Here is a 26,886-nt window from a genome sequence, read left to right as displayed (position 1 = left end):
TAATTTTTATGAAATAAAGAAATAAACTTGGGTTGAACACACACCATTTCAGTTTAATCACAGAATATTATTATGAGGCTGCTGTGAAATGCATAATCATAGATGTTGCTGTTACATTTGGATATCACCTATACAACCAAGTTCTCTGGCTGGTTTACAGGGGTGGGGAACAAAATACAGTTTACAACTTACAAAATAAAACACTTAAACCAAAATAAATAACAGCAGTAAAAGCAGTTAGCAAAAATAGCAGAAGCCAAGCAGCAATTTGAAACAAAAATTGCAAAAGGATGAATGCTCTATTAGAAGTTTGGATAATTAAGTGGGATAGAAAGCCTGTTAAACTAATAAAAATAAAAGGCCTGAGAAAACAAGAATGTCTTTACCTGGCACCTAAAAAGCACCATTGGCTTCACAGGTGCATAGATTTCAAATGAGCTTCTCTGAGCAGGGCATTCCAGAGTTGCGGTGCCACCACTGAAAAGGCCCTCTTCTCAGTGACTCAGCAAAGTGCTATACTGTACACTTCATTTGGTGGGAGAAGGGCCTCCAATGCAGATCTCAAGGTCTGGGCAGGTACATAAGGGGGAAAGTGATTCTTAAGTAACCTGGGCCCAAGTCATTCAGGGCTTTAAATGTTAAAAGCTGCATTTTGAACTGGGCCTGGAAATGGACTAGAAGCCAGTGCAGTTGACAGAGGTACAGTGGTACCTGCAGTTACAAAATTAATTCGTTCCGAAGGTCCATTTGTAACCCGAAACCGTTCTTAACATGAGATGCACTTTCGCTAATGGCGCCTCCCGCTGCTGCCGTGCTGCCAGTGCACGGCTTCCGCTCACATCCAGTGGCAGAGCTTCATGCTCTGGCACCGGGGGCAGAGAGCAGGCGGGGGCGGGGCTGGTGCGCATCCCGGCGGGGCACACGTCCTGGGGTGGAGCGTGCTGTCCACAGGGGTGGGGCACGTGTCCTGGGGATGGGATGCTCGTTCTGGGGGCGGGGCGCCCAGCACAGGCAGGGGGGCAGCCACAATGGAACCCCACCAGGATCACGCTGCCGGGGGCAGTGAAGTACAGTCGTACCTTGGTTTTCTAGCAGAGTGTGTTCCAGAAGGCTGTTTGACTTCCGAAACATTCGGAAACTAAGGCGCGGCTTCTGATTGGCTGCAGGAGCGTCCGGCAGCCAATCGGAAGCCACGGATGCTGTGCCAAACGTTGAGCTTCTGAAAGAACATTTGAAAACCGGAACACTCACTTCTGGGTTTTGATCATTCGGGAGCCGAAACATACGCGTACCAAGGTGTTCAACAACCAAGGTACGACTGTAAATATGTTTAGGACTGCGCTTGAAACTGTAACTTGAAAGCATCCACAGACAGCAGCTCACCAAATTGAATCGTATATGAGGCCAAAACAGGGCAGTGAGGACTGAGCAGACTCTCAGGAAGTAGAGGTTGCTGTCAGGTTGCTAGAGAGGGCCTGGAAGAGGACATGTCTGTTTGGCTGACTGCCTAGCAACACTGCAACATTTTGCTGCATGCCCATGCTTCAAATGTCCGCTAAAAGACTATTCCATATAAAAAGAATGGCATGATGTGAGCTACATACCTGAACACCCCTTCAAGATGTCCCAACCATGAGGCACGTGCTTGACCTTTTAGAAGATCAGCCATAACCATATCACTTCACCTGCGCAAATCATTTTCCAGCACACGGAAGTCCGCTTTTTACTGCTAAATTGGAGCAGACAGCAATCCACGGAAAACTCAAACTGCCTTTTGCTCCAGTTCAATGAAAGATCATTATTTTCCTGGGGAAAGTGGTAGGGTAAAACAAAAAGTGCCCTGACATAGACAGGGAAAGAATGGAACTGTGCTTGGAAACTGCGGGGCAATGTTTTTTTCAGCACACACCCCAAACTAGGTATTTAGCCAAAGATGGTTTCTCATTGGATTTTATACAGTAGCTTCAAAGAAGCAACATGTTCTGAAGAAGGACCTTCTTTATCTGCCTGAGGACGAGTGGGAGGCCGGCCCAAACCCCTTTGAATCTTGCTTCTTAACTTTAACCACAAATTTCTCAAATCTCTCGAGGTGCTTTGAAAAGAGAAAGAGGCAGGAGCATGCGGGGGGAGGGCGAGGGGGAAACCCCAAGGAAAATAAAAGAGAGACAATTTGTGCAGCCTGAGGCTGGAATCCCACTTTCAAGAGGAGACATTAAAGAGAAACCTCGACAAAGTCTTCAGCTATCAGGTGAGAGGGTATAAAAGTTATCTGTGTCGCTTTTGATGTGGAGCCTTGACATGAGTCTTGGAATTGCTTCTGATTTAATAATGGAGATTGTACCAGTGATTCACATGCCGCCACCACCACTGCCTTCTCCTCCTCCTCCTCCTCTTCCTCTCATGTTGAACCTTGTCAACGCAAGGGAGGGTATAGCCTGCCCTGCATGTCTGCTCATCAGCTATTGACAGTGGAAAAGGCTGATTAAAAGCCTCTGGGGCTCGCTATGTTGCTGATCTCACAGAGTGCTCATAAACTTATGCATCTTTGGAAAACTATCATGTGTTTTTAACTTCCTGAAGAATTCTTGTAAAATATAACTTAACCACATTACCCTTTGTCCTGTGCTTTTATTCCACTAATGGACAAATTGGGAGGAGGCTGAGAACAAATGTGCTATTAATTACCCAGATGGCTTTTTAATAGAAGCTTGGATTATTGCTCAGCTACAAAACATTGTCCAGAAATTTCTTAATAATGCCGGTGAGTGCTGCATTCCTTCCAAGAGAATAAAGCTGCCATTGACCAGGGAGGCTAGGCTATGTCAGGTTAGTTTAAGAGATAGCAGACAAAGAGCGAGTATTGTATAGGTGGAATGACAAGCCATATCCTAGCTGTCCGGCTTCTCCTGCAATGACAGATTTCCTAATTCACTGCAGATTCTCAGGAAAGTGGGTGGTCAGCTCTGGGGAAAACCAACAGTACCTCTATTGATTCTGGGTGGGGAGAGACATAATTCTGAATTAACCTGGATTGATTTAATGCAGCACAGAGTCTTAGTACCAGGATAAAATTAGTATTAATGCATTAAATGTTAGGTCAGAATGTTAAGTCTTATTGTTGAAAGACCTACATGCCCTAAGCCAAGGCTTAATGCAAGCAGGTAATTTACGTTGAGTTAATTATTGGTGCATTTTTAATGCCCAAACAGAACGATCCACTAGGACAAAAAATACTCATGAAGTGCTGCAATAGTGGGGGAAAGAGACATGAGTAGAGAGTTTAGGAAATATTTTGTTGCCCTGATCGTAATAAACAGGCTGCTAGTTCATATTATATTTTGTGTTATTTTTGTAGACAGCTTCATGTTGCCTAAAACAATTGATGGCTCCCTACTTTCCCAGTTTCCTTGGCACACTCCTGCCTGAAGAGAAAAACTCCATCTTTTCAAAACAGACTCCCCTGAACGTTTCCAGTGCACACTAACAGATTATTACACACTGACTATAAGTATATGGAAAGCTGCTGTTGCCCTGTATTCTGTATTCAGACCACTATTCTCATTCCATTTCATTTCACTCTTTTTTCCTCCCCCTTCCAGTACTAATCATTACGAATTTCCCATATCAATCTGTTTCCATCTCGCAGAATGTCAGATTAACCTTTAGTCCATTATGAAGGGTTGTGGCTCAGTGTCAAGAGCGCATGCTCTGCATACAGAAGGGCACAGGTTCAATCCTAGCAGTCCTTTGTGCCTCAGTGCTTCCAGTTCCTATTGTGGTTCCTCACCACACAAGTGTCTCCCTTGACTCTGCTTCCATCCTTCCTGCACCCCATAGCTCCCCAGTGTCACCTCTATCCAGAAAACACTGGCTATGGGTGCTTAAATAAATTAAAAAATTGTCCAGTAGCACCTTAGAGACCAACTAAGTTTGCTCTGGGTATAAGCTTTCATGTGCATACACACTTCTTCAGATACCAAAGCTTATACCCAGAACAAACTTAGTTGGTCTCTAAGGTGCTACTGGACAATTTTCTATTATTTTATTTATTTCGACTGCGTCAGACCAACACGGCTACCTACCTGAATCTAGAATTATTGGTGCTTACTTAGACATACAATACAATATGAACCTAGAAATGTCAGGGATTGAATGCCCTGCCTGCAAAGTAGTTGTAATACTGAGCTACAGCCCTCTGCTGGCTTCCAGGGGCATTCTGGGGTAATAAAGATGGTAGATGTTGCTTTGCTCGGTGCTTCTCTGAGCATTTGCTGAGCTGAGAGAGGAAGCTAATTTCTAAATTTTAAAAAAGGAATGACTGACATCCCTTGGTGAGCTTATTTGCCTCACTGTGAGGACTGCTGACACCAGGCCTCCCTATATTCACTTTGTACACATGAAGATTCATGCTGCAAAATAAGGGCTGGTGTGGGAATAAGCCTCAATGCCTCAGGTAGACCAATACTGAGTCCTACAATTACCATGGTTATCAGTCATGATTAAGGCCAGCTACCGTATTTTAATCTTGCTCTAGATAGCAAAAGTAGTAGCACACACTTATCTCCACCACCCTTGGTGTGTGTGTTCCTCCACCCTCCACTCCATAACTTTGTGTCATTAAGATTCCAAGAAGGATCTCATTTATTCAGTTTGAATTCTCCAGGTCTTCAACTTTTGGCACCAGCCAGTATTCTTTAGGCTAAGCCATGTGTTTCTCCCTTTGGGCCAGTGATCATATTTAACAATGTGAGATGGGGTATCACTTACTTGTAAAACACAGATTTATTATTTTCCTCACACTTACGTAACGGCCTTATTGGGCATAGCGCAGACAAGTCAGGAGAAGGAAGCTGAGCTTGCCTTGGTGAAATAGCACACTTGTGATCAGGACACTCTTAGGAAGCAGTTGCCACATAAAACCTAAGTGGAGGGTTTCTGAGGTGTGCTCCACAAGGACGAGCTGTTCATATACTGAGCCCTTTGATATGACTATTGCCTTATGTGAAGAATAGGGGACCTATTCCAGCGTGGTCATTGCATTACAGGCTATGGAACTGCCTTGTAGAAAGTGTCCTATCACCTGAAGCCTTGTGAGTCCAACAAAATCATTAACCCTCTTCAAGGCACACATCCCCTTGAAATCAATACAAGCCAGTTGCAACTAATAGCGCCCATTAATTTCAGTGGGATGGTTGCTGAACTTTCTCTGCTTCTGGATCGCTGTTTTTTGTTGGGAGAACTAGAGTGCCTTATTTAGAAGATAATGGGCAGCATATACTGGGACAGTGTTTCTGAAATTTACAATATTTACATACCCCCGAGAGTTGAGTCTTATCAGTGCACCCCTTTGGGACGAAGATAATTTTGGGGTAGTTCCAATAATACTATTTTATCTATTCAAAGCCTTTCACGTACCCCCAGGGATATGCTTACCACACTTTGGGAAATCCGGCACTAGGACCAGCAGTCCTGCTCTGAAACCTAGATCCATTTTGCAGAACAGACAGAAACCCTGTTAATTTTGATATGTTCATTTATTGATTGAATTGATATCCTGCCCAGGATGGCAAACACATCCACAATTCGAAAACAAAAAGCAAACAGTTAAAACATTAGGAAAACAATTGCAGTTGAAAACATCCGAAAGCATTTACAATTAAAAACATTATGAGGGGGATGTGCATGGGCTGGAATGTGTTCAGAAGGTGCTTAGAAGCCTTCCGGTGTCAGGAACCCTCTGATATTTGGGGACACAATTAGAATCACCCTTAGAATTGCCTTTCAGATCTTTGTGCTAAAAGCAGGGAGGTTTGCAGTGGACCTGCAGCATGTTGGTATGCTGAGAGCAAGGTTTGTGCATGTTCCCCTGCTTGTACTTTAAACCAGCACACATTCACCTCAAACACACAAATGGAACGAGCGTGCTCAACGGGGTATCTGCATCTGAAGAACCACTTAAGTGGAAGTTCTGTCCTGAAGTTTCATGAAGTTGTAACCATTATTTTTAATCACATGTTAAAGAGTGGTGACAGTCTTCAACAAAGACCTAACTGAAAGGCTATTCCATGCGGTGTCGTTGTTAGGGAATAGTTTCAGAATCAATTCTTAGGCCAACTCAAGGTGAGACACAGGGCACCGTAGCTTGGAGTCAATGTTACAACAAAAAGAGCAAGACAAATGTGTGATGTTATTTTTGACTGGATCATATCCATGCCTAAGCAAATATGCACTGCAGATAACTCTTCCTTCACCAGCTGCATACAAAGCCCCGTAATTTAGAATTAATTAATGAAGAACTGAGGTTGTAATCCTATGCACACTAACCAGATGGTCAAACACTTGCGGAACATACATACATATATATATATATATATATATATATTTAAAAAATTGCTCTGAAAGAATACAAAAAACAGTGCTTCTGTCTGCTTACTTATAGTATATCCATTTGCATTTTGCACACTACTTATGATGAGTGAAGCAATATTTTTGTGTCATTTTCTTAAGTTAGATTCTGTTCTCATGCTGTGATATTTTGACATCAGTTGGGCTTTTTTTGTTACTTAATTGAATAATAGATGTATGCTTCCTTTGAATATAAATGAGTTCCAGTCAGTTGTGTCTATCTGCAGTGTTGATGCTTTTTGGAGAGAAACAGGAGATTGTTTTTAGTTCCCTCGTCTCCCTCAAAGGCAGTGACAGAAAGCAAGTTGAATGATGAATGTTCACTTTAAAGTACTCGGTATATAGGGTTTCTTCTCAGGCTCTTACCTTGACTCTCTCTGTGAACCCAAAGCAAATGCTAGGAAATCAAGCAGAAAATGAACCTTTACAAGAACACAGGACTCCGGGGAGGGAGGGGGCATGAAAAAAGCTATATATTGTAAACCAGCATTACATTTATATTTACAGTGGTACCTCGGGTTAAGAACTTAATTCATTCTGGAGGTCCGTTCTTAACCTGAAACTGTTCTTAACCTGAGGTACCTCTTTAACTAATGGGGCCTCCCGCTGCCGCTGCACGATTTCTGTTCTCATCCTGAAGCAAAGTTCTTAACCCGAGGTACTATTTCTGGCTTAGCGGAGTCTGTAACCTGAAGCGTCTGTAACCTGAGGTACCACTGTATATTACAGGCAATGGCAAATTTATGTGCGTCCACACACACATTGCACCAAACCTGGAAGTGACTTTAAAAATGACAGAAACGGCCCTGAAAGAGCCCGGAAAGGGCAAAAAAAAAAGGTGTTAAAAACAGTATCTAGCAATCCCATAAGCCACCGGGACACAGATCCCAGCAGAAGCCAGCACCTGCGTGGGGCGCCTTATTTTACCCCTCAGAATTTTGTGCCTAGGGCCATGGCCCCCCTGGGTCCCCATGCTATGCCACTGTTTGCAGGCTTTTCCAATGGTGTATCAAATATACAGTACACAATTTCACTTCAACATGCAGTGCCCCAGAACGTAACCCCAGCATAAATGGGGAATTGCCTGTATCCTCATCATCATCTACGGGTCTGAGATTCAGGGCCAAACAGCATGTCACATGACATGGGAAAGAACTGAAAAAGAGCTGTGGCAGAGGTCATTTGGATCAGGACCATGGTGCAAGGGGAGGTTAAGCCCACACTGATTTCCCAATCAAATCCACACACACACACCCTGAGTGGATGTTGGCCATGGAAGAACCTAGATGTATTCTCTCTGTGACTAATAGCAGCTCAAGTTTGTGTGTACTGTATATTTTATTCACAACAGGGCATCAGTGTAAGGGGAAATGGTTCTGTTCCCCTTGCGCAGCAGCACAAATTGATCCAAACTGGAAGTTCCTTTTAAGAAGAAGAAAAAGACAGCCCACAGTGGATTCCTTCCTACTACATTGTGCCTCAAAGTCTGGGTATCAGGATGCAGAAGAATGAACTGCTGCCCCAGCGGCTGATGTATGACCGAGATGCCACTAGTGGCAAGAGTTGGCCTTATGAGATCATCATTACCTCACAGCTATTACTTACCCCATAGATCCTTCTCTTTGAGGTTATAGGTCAGGCATCCCCAACCTGTGGCCCTCCAGATGCTTTGGCCTACAACTCCCATGATCCCTAGCTAACAAGACCAATGGTCAGGGATGATGGGAATTGTAGCCCAAAACATCTGGAGGGCCGAAGGTTGGGTATGCCTATTATAGATCTTGGTCACGAAAGCTTGCTCTGCAGGAAGAATCAGCCTCGCACACATGGAGAAGAAAGGAAACAAAACAGAAGTGCTTCTGTGGCAGCAGAAATCAGCTGCTACTGCTTTGCATACAACCCAAAGTCTCAAAATCGGCATCTAGAGCCAATGTGGAGTATGACATGGGATACCAGAGTTCAAATCCCTGTTCTGCTATGAAGCTTTCTGGGTGGCCTTGGGCCAGTCACTGTCTCACAGCCCTCCCTCACAGGGTTGTTGTGAGGATAAAATGGTGAGCGGAGAATCATATGCACCACATTGAGTTTCTTGGAGGAAATGTAAAGGTAAAGGGACCCCTGACCATTAGTCCAGTCGTGACCGACTCTGGGGTTGCGGCACTCATCTCGCTTTATTGGCCGAGGGAGCCGGCGTACAGCTTCCGGGTCATATGGCCAGCATGGCTAAGCCACTTCTGGCAAACCAGAACAGCGCACGGAAACACCGTTTACCTTCCTGCCGGAGTGGTACCTATTTATCTAGTTGCACTTTGACGTGCTTTCGAACTGCTAGGTTGGCAGGAGCAGGGACCGAGCAACAGGAGCTCACCCCATCGTGGGGATTCAGACCACCGACCTTCTGATCAGCAAGTCCTAGGCTCTGTGGTTTAACCCACAGCACCAATGTAATTAATAAATAAAAATAAATCTATACCTGCAAGTTAGCAGATGTAATTTTCACACCCCTTTTCTATCCTCTTTTCAGGATATGGGTTTTCTTTTGGGGGCTACCCTATTGGACGACAGCCATGAATTCCCTCATCGCTCCTCCTGTGGCACTGAGAAACCCCAAGCTGGCTACCTTTCAGAAACAGCAGCACCAAAGCGCTGCTCAGGGACAGCCATTCTCTTACACCGAGACATGCAAAAGTTGAATAAAGGGCGTCCCTTGACAACTTTAGGTACAAGTTGACGTTTCACCCAGGAAACGAGATTTGCTTGCTCAGTGAAGCCACAGCGAAGCAAAGCTCAGTTTTCCGTCTGCTGTCAGGAAATACCTGGCCAGTCTACCCTTAACATCCTTTCTTGTTTGGTTTTCTTTCCCCTTCCCCCTCACCCCCAGCCTCCTCCCCCCCCCACCTTTTGGACATATTTTTGTAATTGCTTGTCCTCAGGTACAAAGATGCTTACAGGAAGTCATTAATCTTTCATGAGCCCATTCTGCCATTTCTTAATTCCGAACAATAAAAAAAGGCTCCGAGGGGCAAGCATTCTCCTGTCACTGTGTGCTTCAAGGGAAAGGAAGTTGGGGGGGGGGGCAAATCTGATCAAACGAGAGAGAGAGAGAGAGAGAGAGAGAGAGAGAGAGAGAGAGAGATGGCTGTGTTAAAGAGAAGAAAATAACAAAGCACTGGGAAGAAGGGAAAGGGAGGAAGACACCTTAGATTCTTTCTTTCTGGGCTGAGAAAGCAGGTCAGAATCTGCAAGTGGGAGAAATGTGAAGATGTGTTTGGGCCCAGATTTCCCTTCTCATGTGAGCAGAGAGGGTCCTGCTCCCTTGCTAGTTGCTGCCCATCTTTTAAAAGGTTCTTGTTTGCTGTACAAAGCAGGTGTGGTAGGGGCTAAATGGAGAGAAGCTGGCCAGCTGGAGTCAACCATCCACCAGCTGCCCACGAGAGGCTTAGAAAAATGCCACCTGTCACTAAACAAGGAAGGGAAGAGCGGGAGGGAAACAACAGCCACATCACAAGAACCAGCTCATTCTTTTGCTATTGTTCTCGCTCTTGTGGCTGGCCTGCTCCAAATCCAACAGGAGTATGAAAGGAACTCGTCTGTGCAGTTTGCTTACGCTAATGGTAGACCAACATCACCTTGCCAACAAAGGTCCGAATAGTTAAAGCTATGGTTTTCGCAGTAGTGGTGTATGGAAGTGAGAGCTGGACCATAAAGAAGGCTGATCGCCGAAGAATTGATGCTTTTGAATTATGGCGCTGGAGGAGACTCTTGAGAGTCCCATGGACTGCAAGAAGATCAAACCTATCTATTCTTAAGGAAATCAGCCCTGAGCGCTCACTGGAAGGACAGATCCTGAAGCTGAGGCTTCCATACTTTGGCCACCTCATGAGAAGAGAAGACTCCCTGGAAAAGACCCTGATGTTGGGAAATATTGAGGGCACAAGGAGAAGGGGGCAACAGAGGACGAGATGGTTGGATAGTGTTCTCGAAGCTACTAGCATGAGTTGGACCAAACTGCGGGAGGCAATGGAAGACAGGAGTGCCTGGCGTGCTCTGGTCCATGGGGTCACAAAGAGTCGGATACGACTAAACAACAAAACAACAACAACAAATGGTAGGCAAAGAAGACATGGGGAACTGGGGGGGGGGGATAATCCAGTTGGTCCAGGTCACAAGGTAAACATGCAAGATCATAATCCTATCAGAGATCATGTCAGATGTAACATCAGAGACCATAGCTTCAGGGAGTAGCTCAGTGGTGGAGCATCTACTTTGAATGCAGAAGGCCTCAGGTTCAACCCCTGGTCCAGGTAGGGCCAGGAAAGACCCCTGCCTGAAACCACAGGAGAGCAGCTGCCAGACCATGTAAACACAACTAATCTACATGGACCAATGGACTGACTCAGTATAAGCAGCTTGTGATGTTCTTGATGTTTACATGTGTGTTGCAACGTTTGGGCCAAGAAGGGATGCAATGAAAGATTCTAGCAAGCATACAGTTGTAATAACTTACCTAGAATGATGTGCTTTGGAGGCCAAATTAGGTGTATGGTATCAGGGATCAAATCTCCCTTGTTTTCTGAAAATGGAGCCGCTGGGCCACCCAATCTGGATCAGGACTACAGTGCTGGGAGACTCTCTTTATAGGGTATTTTCTAGAACCCAGTCACTTCCCAGGAGCTTTGCCCTACAGACCACGACACACAGGCATTTAATGAACATTAAAAGTTTGCTAATATAGGATAGTAGAGACACTTTGCCCAATGATTTTTTGTTTTTGTTTTTGCACAGTCATTGCTGTTTGTGACTATTTATTTACTTATTTAGCTATATAGCATAACATTTACCTATGTCTGGAAATTTTTTAAAGTACATTGCATTTCCATGGTAAGGACTGATTTATGTGTCAACTGTAAAAATATTTCATGCTTTTGACATGCCAAATGATAGGCCTTGTCACAAAACCTTCTGTTTTATTAAAAAAAAAAGAGCTTGGTTAAAATTCTAGCCCTCAGCCATATCAACAAAGAGACATAAAACAAACTGCTTTAAAAAAAAAGCAATCTTGTTTTTATTCCACATTTGCAACCATTATAGTATATCATTTCCCACAATGGTTACAAGTGTAGAAACATTTCGTGCATTTAGCATATGTTTTCAATGGAAACCGCTCTGATCTTTTCATACAAATGTATAAATATAAGTAATGCTACTCTTTGTTGCACTTTTATTAAAAATAAGTTTCTACTGTTGTGTTTGCAAGGCGCATTCTTAAATGACACTTTCATTTCTTTTTCTATGTCTGATGTCACCCCCTTCTTTCTAGAGCATGTTCTTGGTATCCTCTCTACATGGTGATATATCATTGCTAATTCATTTCAACTGTGGGTCAGCCCTCGAAACCTGTTTTCCAGGGCCACATGCACACCATTCATTTGAAGCACCATGATACCTCTTTGAATATTCATGGCTTCCCTCAAAGAATCCTGGGAAGTATAGCTTGTTAAGGCAGAATCAGATTTGGGGGAGCGCAACCAGTGTGGTCACACTGGGTGTGGAGCCTTGGGGCCGCCACAGGGGCATCACAGCTATGAAGAAGAGGAGGAGGAGGAGATTTAATATCCTGTTTTATCACTACCCGAAGGAGTCTCAAAGCAGCTAACATTCTCCTTTCCCTTCCTCCCCCACAATAAACACTCTGTGAGGTGAGAGGGGCTGAGAGACTTCAAAGAAGTGTGACTAGCCCAAGATCACCCAGCAGCTGCATGTGGAGGAGTGGAGATGCGAACCCGGTTCACCAGATTACAAGTCTACCGCTCTTAACCACTACACCACACTGGCTCTGAAGTAGACCAAAAGGCGAGAAGCGGGTGCCGTCGAATTTCAGTGTCACACAAGGCACCGCTGAAATTTGAGACCCCAATGGTCACCACTGGTTAAGGGTGCTAAGAGTTTTTAGGAGACCCCTACTCCCCTCCCAAAGCTACAATTCTCAGAGTTCCCCAGGAAGATGGTTGATTGTTGAACCACTCTGAGAATTGTAACTCTGGGAGGGGAACAAGAATCTCAGCACCCTCACCAAACTGCAGTTCCCATGATGTATGGCGTGAATAAAGCCCTGGCCTCAGTCTTGGACAATCTGTAGTTGTATAAGGCATATGAACATGTAGAAATTCACCAGTGAGTAACCTGCTTGTAGAATCGTAAAATTACCAAGTTGGAAGGAAACCTGGAGGCCATACAGAGGACAAGGAAAAGAGCTGAGTTGTAGGCTCTGTGAGCATTGTAACAGCTGCCCCTCTCTCAAGATCTGATGTGAGCCACTAGATTTAGCCACCTCTGGAGTATTCGAGTTACACCTCCACCTTAGCCCAGCCTGTATATTTGTAAACAAATGCAGGTACCACAAAATACCAATTAAGCCTCCAGTGACCTCCCATCCCAAGGAAACGTGCTGCACCCCCTGGAATATCTCAGTACTCCAATATGTGGGTGAGCATAACAATATAGTGAGAGAAAGTATAGGATTTGGGAAGCATTTATGAGCCTTTATGCTCTGCTAACTCTCCCGCAAATCCATTTTTGCAGGCTCTGATAAAAGCCCTGGTCCCCTCCCTTTCTGTAGAGCTGATTGAACCCTTGCCTAAAACATCATCAGGGCTCCAACAGACAAACAGTCCAACCTCGCTTGCCCAAGAGAGCAAACAAAGCAGGCTTGGTTTTGTGCAGCATGGAAGAGTATAGTGAGTCAAGAAAGGCAGCGTTCATTCCTGCAGCTGCCACCATCTGTGCTGGGCCCTCTTTGGCACCCCATAGCTTTGTGTGGTTCAAGCACAGCTCACTTCCTGACTCCATTTTTCCCCCATGGCAGTTTTAACTGGGCTCACTCCCCAGTCCCTGGTGGGGTGGAAAGCTGCTACTTTTTTGGTTCTAATACTGCAATACAGGAAGCTGAGGCTCCAGGCCAGCTTAGGAGCAGCAGCCACAGTTCCAAAGCAGGGCCAGCAGAACGAGGTCTGATCGCTTCTGCCAATATTGGGAAATGCAGGAGAGAGAGAGACTCCTGCCATTGGCTCAGTTGCACATGTTGGGCCTCTGCAAGGCAAATAAATATGCTTCCTTGAGATGAATATTAAACTGAGAGAAAAAGCCCAAGGGATGCAAGTTGATTATTGAAACTGAGTCTATAGGCATCCAAAAGGAACCAGGGATTGCGTGGTCATAAGAACAGTGGAGTCATGAGCAGGGATGGGTGAGTATGTCAATTTCAGTTTTTCTCAGTTTCTCATTTTTCCAATCTTAAAATCAGTTCATCACATTTCCACATCGGTTTGTGATTTGTTTATTTTTAAGTCCTCATGAAAATTCATCAGCTCCTTAGTGCAAACTTCTTGTGATATACACATTTTAGTATGCAGTTTTGCCTAAAAGTTATGCAGTTTTTCCTAACATCAGCCACACTGCCTTGCCCCTGCAACAGTGGGGGCTCGGGGAGTGTTCGTGTGACATTGGCACACCAGCAGCATGCTGACATCACTCAACACATGTTGGGGGGTGCCAACATGGCCAAGTGCAATCTTGGGGGAGGGGTCAGCCCCTTTATTTATGATTTGTGGGTGCTTAGGCACCTAGGGCCCAGCACAGTCAGTGTCTATGCCTAACATAATGCATTTTTATGTTATATTCACTAATGTATGCACTTATATGCACAGCAGGTGGCGCTGTGGGTTAAAGCCTCAGCGCCTAGGACTTGCCGATCGAAAGGTCGGCAGTTCGAATCCCTGCGGCGGGGTGCGCTCCCGCTGCTCGGTCCCAGCGCCTGCCAACCTAGCAGTTCGAAAGCACCTCCGGGTGCAAGTAGATAAATAGGGACCGCTTACCAGCGGGAAGGTAAACGGCGTTTCCGTGTGCGGCTCTGGCTCGCCAGAGCGGTGATGTCACGCTGGCCACGTGACCAGGAAGTGTCTCCGGACAGCGCTGGCCCCTGGCCTCTTGAGTGAGATGGGCGCACAACCCCAGAGTCTGTCAAGACTGGCCCGTATGGGCAGGGGTACCTTTACCTTTACCTTTATACAAACACTTTACCCTAGTAAATGCATTTTTGTACACATGCCATTGCAAAATTCAGAGCAGTGCAAATTTCAAAGGATGACTATGTCACAATTCTCATATTGTTTTTGAAGGTGCAAATTGGGTAACTTTGCTATTAAATGCAAACTGAATCAAATTTCCCTCCCATCGCTAGTCATGGGTGAAACCAGTTTTATCTTACTTTCTCTGGCACAACCATTCTGCATTTCCCCAGTCTCAAGATTTTAAGCCTGCATTTTCAGATTTCCAAGAGGAGGGCAGGGAGCCGGTTATTTCTGCTTGGGTCCATTCCCAGCCATCTCCAAAAATATATTATGAATATTACAGTAAGTGAAATTAGAGCTTTTCTATGACCCCATACACTGACCTACAACCAGCGCCTAGCAACTTAGCCTCTTGATTCACTAAATGTGAACAGTTTTGGCCAATCCAGCAGCACGAAGCGTCATCGCCTGATTGAAGAGGAGTCACCAGATCTGGCCTCAACATATCAAGAAGTATCCAGAGCTCCCAGACTCTCACCTCCTAAATCTTTGGGTGTGATCCTCAGGAGATTCAGCATACCTTTGACACATGAAACATTTATTGTAATAGCTTTTGAAAGCCTATATTTGCTGATGTATACATTTCATTAAGAGCCTGTCACATTTTAAAAATAATATCCATGAGCAACAGTCACCTGTCAAGATCTACAAAAGGAAGACCCTGTACAACTCATTTGTTTCAGGGAAAGAGAGACATTGGGTGACAGCTAGAGCCTGGAAAGACAAGCAGATATGTGTCTGCTCAGAAGTAAGTCCAGGTGAGATCAACAGGACTTCCTTTCAGGTAAGTGAGTAGAAGATGTATGTTTGGGTTTTGTGGGGGGAAAGATTATACAGTACAATCTTATGCACCTCTATTCAGTTTAGACTTACTTCTGAGTAGACATGAATAGGAATGTGCTGCTGTTAATTCATTTTAATTTTGTATATAGTTAAATAGACTGCTATAGAACAAGGAAATAAATAGGCTAAATAAGCAAAAGATGTTTTCAAAGTGTGATCGTCCTCTCCATGAGAATAAATGTGCCTGGGCAATGAGTCCTGCCTGCCCCCATTAAAGTGAATGACAAACTTTCCTTTGCCTTCACAGGAGCTAAGATTTCACTCGATGTGACACAAGCAGATTATTTCCAAACAGACTGTCTTTTTGTGTTTTCTAGAAGGCATCAGGGCTTCTTTAAAACCTAAGTGTCTGCCAAGAGCCATCGAGCTTTGAACACATGTTTGGCTTTCTTGAAAACCATTGGCAAACTTCAGCTGCTGTATTTCAGACAGGCCTGGATCTCATTGTTGGGTGGGAAAAAATCCACCCTAATGAAAATAAACAGGTTAAGGCTACAACTCCTTACACGCTTACTTAGGAGCAAGTCTCATTGAACTTAACAAGAATTCCTTCTCAGGTAGACATGCAAAGGATTTTGCTGTCAAAGCCATTAATTGTTTAGCAGCAACACAAAAATCAAATGAAATGAAAGGCTTTGTTTCATAATTGTGTATAGCCTGATCTTGCATGAACTCACCATAGAAGACTTTTTCTGTGCTGCCCTAGAGGGCAGACCTAGGGGCTCGCCCCCAGTTCCACTAGCCCCATGCCTAGAATCCACAGGTCTGAGCAGTTTTCCCCTTCCCCGCTCCTTTCTCAGGGAAAACCCACTCTTTCGTACTAAATCGGAGCAAATGTCAGTTTGGAGAAAACCTGTAGCTTGAGCACTACAGAATAGTTTTCCCCGGGGAAAAGCAGTGCGACAAAAGGAAGTATGGATAAGCCCTGTGTCAAATGGGCTGAAGTAGCAGAAGGGTAGATTTCAACGGAACATCAGGAGAAAAGTCTTAACAGTAAAAGCTGTTTGGCAGTGACCTTGGTTGTGTAAATGGCTTAAAAATGCAGCTAAGCTGTTCTTTTTCTCAGTTTGGATGAAAGCTGGTGGGGGGACACATCAAAATGCAGTATTTCATTGGAAACAACAGGATAGATACAAGATAGCTATTGATTGCGACTAACTTCATGCACATATGATTTACCAAAACAGAGAGCAGAGTGCACTCGATGAAGAGTCTCAAGGTGGAAACTGGGGGTGGGGTTAGGGATTTTCTACATCAGACAGGTGGTGAACATGATGTCCTCATCATGTTCAAAGAAGAAGAGGAGTTTGGATTTGATATCCCGCTTTATCACTACCCGAAGGAGTCTCAAAGCGGCTAACATTCTCCTTTCCCTTCCTCCCCCACAACAAACACTCTGTGAGGTGAGTGGGGCTGAGAGACTTCAAAGAAGTGTGACTAGCCCAAGCTCACCCAGCAGCTGCATGTGGAGCAGTGGGGAAGCGAACCCGGTTCACGAGACTACCGCTCTTAACCACTACACCACACTGGCTCACATAAAGAACCTTTCAGCAGAGAGAGAGAACATCAAATACAGTGGTACCTTGGTTCTCAAATGTAATCCATTCCGGAAGTCCGTTCGACTCCCGAAACCATTCAAAAACCAAGACACGGCTTCTGATTGGCTGCAGGAGCTTCCTGCACTCAAGAGGAAGCCGCGTCGGACATTCGGCTTCCAAAAAAAGTTCAAAAACCAGAACATTTACTTCCAGGTTTTCAGCGTTCGAGAACCAAGGTACAACTGTACTGTAGCTGTTCTCCAGAAGTATTGGCAGGACATTGAGTATTTCCTAAAAACAACAGAGCACTCAGTTCAAAAATGGAAGAAAGGAACTTAGAAGCAAGCCTGCAACCAAGAATCCACAATGGCTTAGTGGGGGACCTTTGCTGAAACTATTCCTTGTCTCGTGATTAAGAAGAAAAAGGGCATCCCATAGGGAAGGGCAAGAGTGTGTGGGAGAGAAACCATTTCTTGCCTTCTGATTAAGAAAGGAAAATACATCCCAAAGGGGTTCATGTGAGAGAGGGAAAGACGCCACAACCTGTATGCTGAACATTCATCGTGATTTGTTTGCACAAAATTTGTGGGGAGGTAAAGTTTGTAACCCCAACTGCTTACTGAGCATTCCTTATTATTTGTCTGCAGGGAAGTTATACAATGACATAAGCACTGAAGAGGAATTCTGCTGGATCAGACCAAAGGCCCATCTAATCCAGCATTCTGTTCTCACAGCGGCTAGCCAGACCACCAGCTGGTTGAGTGGTTGGTCAAGTAATGGTTATCCTACATTTTCCAGCACATTTCCACATCACTTTCCTTACTGCAAGGGTGCATGTGGAGAGAGGGGGAAGGGAGGGAGTATTTTGCACCTGAGCACTAAACCCACTTTAATTGTGCAACCTGAATCTACTGGTATGTGTTTGAACCCCACCTGCAAAAGAACAATTGTCTTGGAGGGAAAGGGACTGTTGGGGGTTTTATGTCTCCTATTATGAAGTAGCCATTTAATGTTGGGTTTTGAGCCAGAGAGCTTTTGCTTGCTCATTAGAAGCTCTCCCTTTCCTAGGAAATACTAGTACTCTTCTCTGTATACTGCATGGCCAACCAATCAGAAACAAGGTCCTTGCTTTTATTGGTCAAAATGGATCTAATTCTACTGAAGTACAAATGGTCTTATATTACACTAGTCTCGGCAAAAAGAAGGGGGTGGGGACCTTCTCTGAGTTGGGATCCAATCTCAGGCCTTGTTTTAGACACTGTTTTCTGGATCAGATTATAGATAGATCCAGAGGGGTTATAAAGCAGAGTTGGAGTCAAGGAATGAGTCCAATTGGTTCTTGTGCTGGTCCAGGGAGGGAGGTTAACGTGGGGCAAGGTCCAGGACCTGAGTCAAGGGTCGGCAGACAGTCTTCCACGGGCAAAGCAGGGTCCACAGCGAGGAGCCAGGCAAGGACAGGAACTCTGGTGGAACCGGACTGGGTGCTGGCCAAAACAGCTCTTCAACGACGTTGCTCCCGCAACCTGGGACCGGGCTGACTGGCCTTTATCTTCTCTGAGGCCAGGGGCGGTCCTGGCCCCCAGGAGACCCGCCTCTTCTGGCCTTAAGGCGAGCACTCCTCCTGGGAGAAACCAGTTCCCTCCGCCTCTCTGACCTGAGCCTCTGCAGTTCAGGAGAGGCTGAAGGGTTACTGGACCCAGGGGGAGACTCACCTGTAGGCACTGAGTCCTCAACCACCTCCGGAGCTAGAGTGGATTCACCTGGTGCCTGCTCCTGAGGATCCGGCACAGGTGCAGGCGCTTCAGAATCAAGGCCCTGCCCCAGCTCAGCCGGCCCTGGAGGCGGGGACTCCTGTGCAGGCTGGGATTCCTCCGGTTCAGCCTCTGAATCGGATTCCCAGGCTATCACAGTTCTTTTCCCTGGTATCTCTGCGAGTGAGTCCTTCTCATAAGTAGGTGCACACAATGTACCATACCTATTGCTTTTCCGAGTCCCAGGTTTCATAAAGATGTTGTTCTGGCACATCATGATAGGGAAAGGTGAAATGTGTCCAGCACAAGCCAGGGTAATCCATTCCAGACATATGTGTAATGCGGGGGGAAACAGGTGCAAACAATTGAGCCAGCTGTCAGTAAGCTCCAGTGATTGCTTTTGATAGCTTAATCGTTAGTTGATCCATGTGCAACATTGGCAACATCACTGCCATAGTTGACTGCCTCCTACACATCTGTAAACCTTTTCTAGGTGCTTCTTGACATGAGTGGGAGTCCGCAAAGCCCTGACATCATAGCAGGCTAAATTAGACATGATTGCTGCCATTTCTGTTTTCCTGCTACAGAACACGGAAAGCTGACAAATGTCAATAACTGCTAATAACTCACTAGTCACTACTGTTTGCCACATGCCGCGCAAGCCATGTGCTCCAGCAAGCATCCATCATAACTCGGTTAGCTTGAGAATCTCTGTGTGGATAAAGAAATCGTTATCCAGCCTTTCCATCTATCACTGATGGAACTTACTTCTGAATCAACATGCATTGATTGTGCTGTAAGAAGCTTAGTCCTGTCTGTTACATTTCCACTCATGGGGTGGGGAAATGGATTAAGGGGGCAGGTAAAAACAGGATAGCAGCAGCAAGTGGCAACTTTTCCATCTCGTAGAGTGCATAAGTTCATAAATCGCAAGACTCAGATCCATTTCACTCAGTCAGCTCCACCCTCAGATGTATAATTCATATAACACTTTTTTAAAAAATGTAGCACCCCTCTCCATTCTAGAAATCAATAGCCGGGTTCTAACAAACTATGAAGGGATGCGGGTGACGCTGTGAGTTAAACCACAGAGCCTAGGACTTGCCGATCAGAAGGTCGGCGGTTCGAATCCCCACGACAGGGTGAGCCCCCGTTGCTCGGTCCCTGCTCCTGCCAACCTAGCAGTTCGGAAGCACGAAGTGCAAGTAGATAAATAGGTACCACTCCAGCGGGAAGGTAAACTGCGTTTCCGTGCGCTTCTCTGGTTTGCCAGAAGCGGCTTAGTCATGCTGGCCACATGACCCGGAAGCTGTACGCCGGCTCCCTCGGCCAATAAAGCGAGATGAGCGCCGCAACCCCAGAGTCGGTCACGACTGGACCTAATGGTCAGGGGTCCCTTTACCTTTACCTAACAAACTATGAACTAGTTCTGTATACACCCAACCACTAATCTCTCCCAAGACTTCAGTTTTTCTGCCTCTTTTTCAGGGTGCTTTAGAATTTCTTTATCTTTTCGATGGGTGCAGGATTGAACTTAATATATCATTGTGAAGCAGCTGTGGGTGGTGCATATTCTTTTATTCCCATTAAACACTCTGCAGCCTCCCCTGCTGCCTATGTCTCCTGATCTAAAAAAACCCAGAAATCCTGTGGGAGGAATTGCCTCATTTTAAATGAAGTGTGAGAAGTTGGAAAGGTGATTACTGAGCATCTGATGTGCTCCCTGACTTTGTTTTTAAGATAAGGTTTCATTTTACCATTAAAAAAAAAAAAAGCTTTCTGCACTGATTTCTTTGAAAAATAAAAATGCTTCTCTCTTGAAAATAATGAACAATGGCCGGGCACACAATAGGCAGTGTGGTGTCCCTCTGCACATACATAAAAGCCCAGCTGAGGATGTCATGGGGTTTCCAGGAAGTGAAGGCACCCAGAGAGGCTGCAGGATGCAGATTTGAAGACTGAAAGAAAAGAGGCACACACACATCGCTAGGTCACCTCAGAAGTCAGCTAAGTGCAGCAAAATAACCTCCACCCTTTCCACAATAATTTCTCCAATTTTTTCTCTCCCTTTTGATCATGTTCAAATGTAATTACTGCTCTTGGTAATTGATGAAGAATAATAGGGGGAAATGCAGGAGAACTTCTCCCAAATACTGTGAGCTGTTGGGTTTGTATTTCACAGAGAGGAACCATCCATGCCTCGTGGCAGAACACTGGGGAACTGATGGGGAATTTCAAAAGCAATTTGCTAAGGTGAGACATGGTAGTCTACTCTTTTTGCATGTGTGTGCAGGTAATAAAGACATGGCATGAACTGCAGGTAGGTTTCTGGAATTCTGCATGACCACCAGGCAGCAATTTCTACATTTTACTCTGTGTGTATTGTGGTGTGGCCGTCTCTCACAGGCATGATTCTATGCCTGGAAAAAGTGTGCATTTGTTCTAAAAGTGGCTGATAATCATGGTCTGGCTGGGACCGCTCAGCTTCTTCCTCCTAGAATTTGCTCCATCAGTGGCCATTCCACCTGGTCTTTCTGTAAATTTCACAGAGCAAGGAACACAGGAATCTGCCTTAAACTGAGTCAGAACACTGGTCCATCTATCTCAGTATCATCTGAACTGCCTGGTAGCAGTGCTGCAGGGATTCAGACAAGGGTCTCTTCCAGCTATACCTGAAGATGCTAGGGCCTAAACCTTCCAGGACCTAAACTTTCTGCATGCACAGCAGATTCGCAATGATCCTCAAGTGCCTCCCCTCCCCTCCCCTCTTTTCTTCCTATAAGCCATTATAACACAAGAAGATACTGATGGATCAGGCCAAAGGCCCATCTAGTTTAACATTCTGTTCTCAGAGACCAACAAGATACCTCTGAGAAGCTTGCGAACTAGACATGAGTGCAACAGTACTGTCCAAACTTACATGCTTCACAAGTGTCCCAGAAAAACCATCCCATTTTTTATCGTGAGAGAACAGCGACCATATTGGTTGCCACATTCTGATGCAATTTGTGGGTATGAGTTCTCCCAGGGGAAGCACTTTTTGGGGGCTGCAATCTCACACAGTGCCTTAAAACACACATTTTGGGGCTTATGTCTGAAAAGGCGCTTTTAGGGAGGGACCGTGGTGCGAAATCGACTTCTTGCTCTCATGATTAAAAAAAAGGAAGATGGCATCCAGGAAGATGGCGTCTCGAATTTTGGCTTCAAGGTGTTAGAGGGTGTGAACTTGTTTCCCCAGAAACTGGTACTCAGAGGCATAATACCTCTGACATTGGAGGTAGAACATAGCAAGCATCATGACTAGCCCATGAAAGTTTTTTATGTTGTGCGTTTGTCTAATCCTCTTTTAAAGTCATCCAAGTTGGGGGCCATCTCATCATTCTGCCACTGGACCTGTCTAGTCGAGTCTAATTTTAATTTTGGGTGCAGTGCAGGGTGGCTTTCAATGCCTGATAACAACCATAAGTGATGAAGTTATTAAATAATATCTTCAAGTCTTCATTTTTGTCTCTCTTTTTTACTCCTTACTTGTTTTGGCCTTTAGCATTTCACAGAATCTTCTGTTGACCTCTCGGTTCAGAATCGTTCCTACCACAGTAGCAGCTGTCCCTGCCGAAGAAATCATGGATTCAGTTAAATTCCCCCCAAGCATCTCGAGGCCTTTAGGCATGTGCTATAAATTTAAAAGTTCTAATTATAGCCGTGAGCAGCAGGAATTACAGTCATGAAAAGCAGCAACAAATGGAAGAATAGCTCAGCAACTGAAAGAGATCGATTTTGCCTTCCCCTCCCCTCTGGGCCATCCTCTCTTGAGGATCTCTGAGGGTACATCTGCCACCCTGACAAAGCACACCCTCCCGCAGTCACCCAGCAGCTCAACTTATAAACCTACCAAACCTGAGAAGGGACAGGTCTTTGATACATAGCCTCTATTTGCCACAGTTATCTGTCTTGTGAAAAAAGTAAACACAAGAGGACATCAAGACGCCCTGCATATTTCTGGTTAGAATTATTCACAGTCAAAACTTTAAGAAAGAATGGGAAAGATTTATAATTTATTTAGGAGACCACTGTAAACAGATGAAAACATTAGCAGGATTCTAGTAACACTTGTTGTGCAACAAATACTATGGAAAATATGGAGAGATATAAATATGGATGACGAAATAATATGCAGTTGAAAATGTTGACAATATGACCCATGGAGGGGATGGTGGGAAGTCTGGAGATTCAGAGAAATCTCTAAATATGGATATATATTTGGTATTGTTATAAATTTGCACTTGTAAAATCAAATAAAAATTATTTGGGAGGGGAGAATTATTCACAGTTAATTCTAGGTTTTCTGTCAAGGCACTTCAAAAATTGTTAATATTGTTATTATTTAGACAGAAAGGTGAAATAAGCCCAAACTGTAATGTTTCTAATTCGGTTCCGTTTGAAAGTTTAGCAGAAGGCCAGGTCAATGCCAGCTTTGGTTCCACTGCTATGATCCAAAATGGTTATTATAAGTCCGAGTAGCACATCACGGTCAGGGGAAAAGGCAATGTGGTTTGCAGCGACCAGAAAGGTTAATCTAAATTATCCCGGAGATTAGCTCTGAGACAGTGCGCGGTTCCACAAACATCACCGCTGGTGTCCTGAGCAGTGATCTGATACTCTTTGCTTTTGTTAGCATTTGCAGGGAGACTAATCCAGAAAACTCGGGCGAGGTGAAGACATAATTTTATAGGTGAAGTTGTCAGTCTCCTTGGGTGAGTTATGGGGCTCGACTGACAGTGGAACAGTAGCGTGGAAGTTACAGGTCAAGATGCTCCAAAGGAGCTCTCGCTGAACAAAGCAACCCAAAAGGCAAAGGCGTAAAATTGCAGTCTCTATAAAACATAAGGCAGTGGGGCCTCGCGTTGTGAAAATGGCAGCGCTTCCAATTTGTTAGGTATGATCTGAATGATCATACTAGCTCGGAATAAATGGGCAGACAAGAAATCTTCGCAAAACAATAAAGACCATACTTGTGGCAAAGCAACATTCCTCACCTATCCCTTTTATAAGAACCTTCCTTACACTGGCTCAGCTCATTGGTCCATCGAGCTCAGGCTACCAACACTGACTGGCAGCAGCGACCCTTCAGGGTTTCAGGCAGGGTCTTTTTTTATACCTGGAGATGCCAGGGCTCTTCTGTATGCAAAGCAAATGCTCCACAGCTATTCCCACCAATGAACTCATCCCTCCTATCCTTTTAGCATAAAGAGATTGAGATCTACCTGGCTTAATCTCCATCGCAGTTATTATTCAAAGAAAACAAGCACCTAACCCTCATGAAAGTGGAGGTCTTGAATGTGCATCATCTGCTAAACAATAACTTGGGTTTTTTGTTTTTGTTTTTTTGCAAACTGCCTTGTGATAAGACTTTCTAAAAGACAGGCTAGAAATGAATTCCTACAAAACAGCTATCGCAGCCAAAAAATTAAAGATTGCACAATAAGCTGGGGTGGTTATGCCATTTCAGTAAACGAGTGACATTTTCTCACAACTCTAATGTAGGCTGATCACAGAATACAGGAGCCAGGACTGTGCAGGTTAGGATTCTGAGTGACAATAGCAAGACATTCACCATCCAGCTGTCTTCCCTGTTTCCAGCTAGGGAGCAATGCTGCTTTACTGCCAGTACCATCTGTCCTCAGATGCTTCTGCCTGCACACTGCAACTACCTGTTCTGTGTTTTCATGCCCTCTTCATAGTGGTGTTTCATGAGGTTGCTCACTAGAGCCAGTGTGGTGTAGTGGTTAAGAGCGGTGGACTCGTAATCTGGGGAACCGGGTTCGCTTCCCCACTCCTCCACATGCAGCTGCTGGGTGACCTTGGGCTAGTCACACTTCTCTGAAGTCTCTCAGCCCCTCTCACCTTGCAGAGTGTTTGTTGTGGGGGAGGAAGGGAAAGGAGAATGTTAGCTTCTTTGAGACTCCTTCGGGTAGTGATAAAGCGGGATATCCAATCCAAACTCTTCTTCTTCATCATCTGTTTTTCAGCACCATGCAAATTCTCATCCTTTAATTTTAAAAAAACAAACTGAAAAAAGAAATTAATGCAACATTAAACCAAGATATTATAGCCGTGATAGCATCAAATTCCATGTACATTTAAGGCTTTGTCCTAGAAAGTTACACCTCCCAACTCCAGAATGCTACTATCACTTTGAAAGAAACTCCTACAAGTCCCATAGTCATGCTTTATCTGGCTGATATACGTATCTCACCATCCTCACAAAAGAAATATGGTTGGACTAGATGAAACTCATGGTCCCTTCCAACACTACAGTTCTATGTTGTGGTGGTTGGGATTCTAGTTTCTCCATTACTGGGAAGTCCCAAAGTTTAGTGTAACAGTTCTGGATATTCAGACCCAAGGTGTTTTCGCAATGCTAGTCAGCAACCTTTGAGCAGCTGGCAGCCACCAGAATGGTCGCTGCTGGTCACTGCTCCCCACTCAGCACATGCACAGTTTCATAGTGTCATGTTAACAGTCCCTCTGCCTCCTCTACTGTCTTGAGATGCCCTCCAGCAACAGCACTGCCCTCCACATCATGCAGTAACACACGCAGGTGTTTAATGCGTCTTTGCTTTTAATGTTTTTCCCCGCTCTGTAAATAGCAGCCACTGGTGCGCTGGGATGATAGCAGGATATCCACAGGATCTCAGCAGGATCACAGCAATAAGGATGGCAGTTTACCCTTTTCCTCCCATGCTTCAGTGCTGATGAAGCTGCTGTTTGCACTCGGAGGAAAGCTCCTATTGGTGCCAGTGGGGGTTTTCCTTCCAATGCAAATAGCAGCTTCAAAAGAGCAATATTTTTGTGTCGAGATTGTAGCCAAGGGGAAAACTCCCTTTCCAAACTGTTTAGCCCCCAATAATTATCACACCTTGGCTGCTATTTGCTTCTTTTAAAATGTGCATTAAATGCAGAGGCACATTTAACGTCTTGTCTTGTTTGCTCCTCATCGCCAGACAGACAGTGGTAACCCTGAGACAACCATCTCACGGGCCATCCTTGCTCTTAATGCATTACTAATCAATAACTCACTTAAGACATTTTTTTCTATATGAGTGGGAATAATCTTTGTGAAGGGGAACACATGTGCATTATAATGTTTGAAGGGTGGTATGAACTGTCAGGGAACTGCCATCGGAGCCAGAGGCGGAGGAAAGGCTCCAGAGGGATGCCGGAGAGGGTCCCAGTAGGGAGAGAGGGAGCCCATCCGCTGGGGAAGGAAATCAGCGTAGCACCAGTGGAGGAGGGGGGCAGAAGGGGGAATCGGAGAGAAGGCTCCAGAAGGCTTCCGCGCAGGGAGAGTAGGAGGAGACTGGGCGTCAAAGAACTTCTTTGCTGGAAGAAGTTCAAGAAACGCCCACTGACGGATTCTGCCAGCGATTGAGACAGCCACGGATGGGTGGCTGTCCGGACAGAAAGGGTTCACCCAGGTAACCCAGCCAGGTGTGGCGCCAACTTACGCACGAGCAACCCCCTAGAACCATTACATGAACATACTCAAAATAAGGTAAGAGTCACAAAACCTTGCAGAGGAATGTGTGATTAGCACTTGCATTCTGGTGAAAGAAGGCAGCCTGTGGCCTGAGCCAAGTTTAAATGGCTGTGTATATGGTGAGCCTAAACAGGACGTGGACATCTGAGCTTGGATTACCGGGGAATGTACGCGAGCAGCAATTATCATCATCACAATGCAACATTTGGACTCCGATCCATGCTTCTTTAGCAACATCAGATAATTTGGAATGCAATGGTCTGTTCTTTTAAAGTAAATTGCTACCCTCGTCGTTCCATAGAAAACCTGAAAGCACATGTACAATTCCTGCTCAGGGCTTTGAAAAGGGAAAGGTTGTGGGGAACCTCTTTGCCCAGGCCTTTCATTTTGCAAACATTTTGTGCAACCTCATGAAGGCATCATGCCAATCATGGCGCTTCTGTGGCCTAACAATATCTTACATATATCATTCCCTTATACACCAATAAGCTAGTTCCACTGCATGCAAAAAAAGAAAGAAAACCCCTCCATTTTCAGTCATACTGTTTGCAGATCACATTGTATGGTTTTTTGTTTTGTGTGTGTGTGTGTCAGAATTTCCTAATTTGCGATTTTTCTTCCCAAGAGCAAAAATTGTTCTCCCCAGTGCAAAAATTTGGATCTCATGGGCACAGCGATCG

General features: G+C 44.9%; 1 long non-coding RNA gene across 1 annotated transcript; it reads left to right on the top strand.

Moving 5' to 3' along the window:
* Positions 1-15,231: 15,231 nt before the first annotated feature.
* LOC307219434 lies at positions 15,232-22,689 on the top strand. The gene is made up of 3 exons (XR_013840412.1): positions 15,232-15,318; positions 20,849-20,919; positions 22,211-22,689. It is a non-coding gene; the product is annotated as an uncharacterized lncRNA (long non-coding RNA).
* The last annotated feature ends 4,197 nt before the right edge of the window (positions 22,690-26,886 follow it).

Source organism: Podarcis cretensis, assembly GCF_951804945.1.
Source record: "Podarcis cretensis genome assembly, chromosome: 7".
NCBI lineage: Eukaryota > Metazoa > Chordata > Lepidosauria > Squamata > Lacertidae > Podarcis > Podarcis cretensis.
Note: the sequence above shows the minus strand (reverse complement) of the source record. Positions and strands in the feature narration are given on the sequence as shown.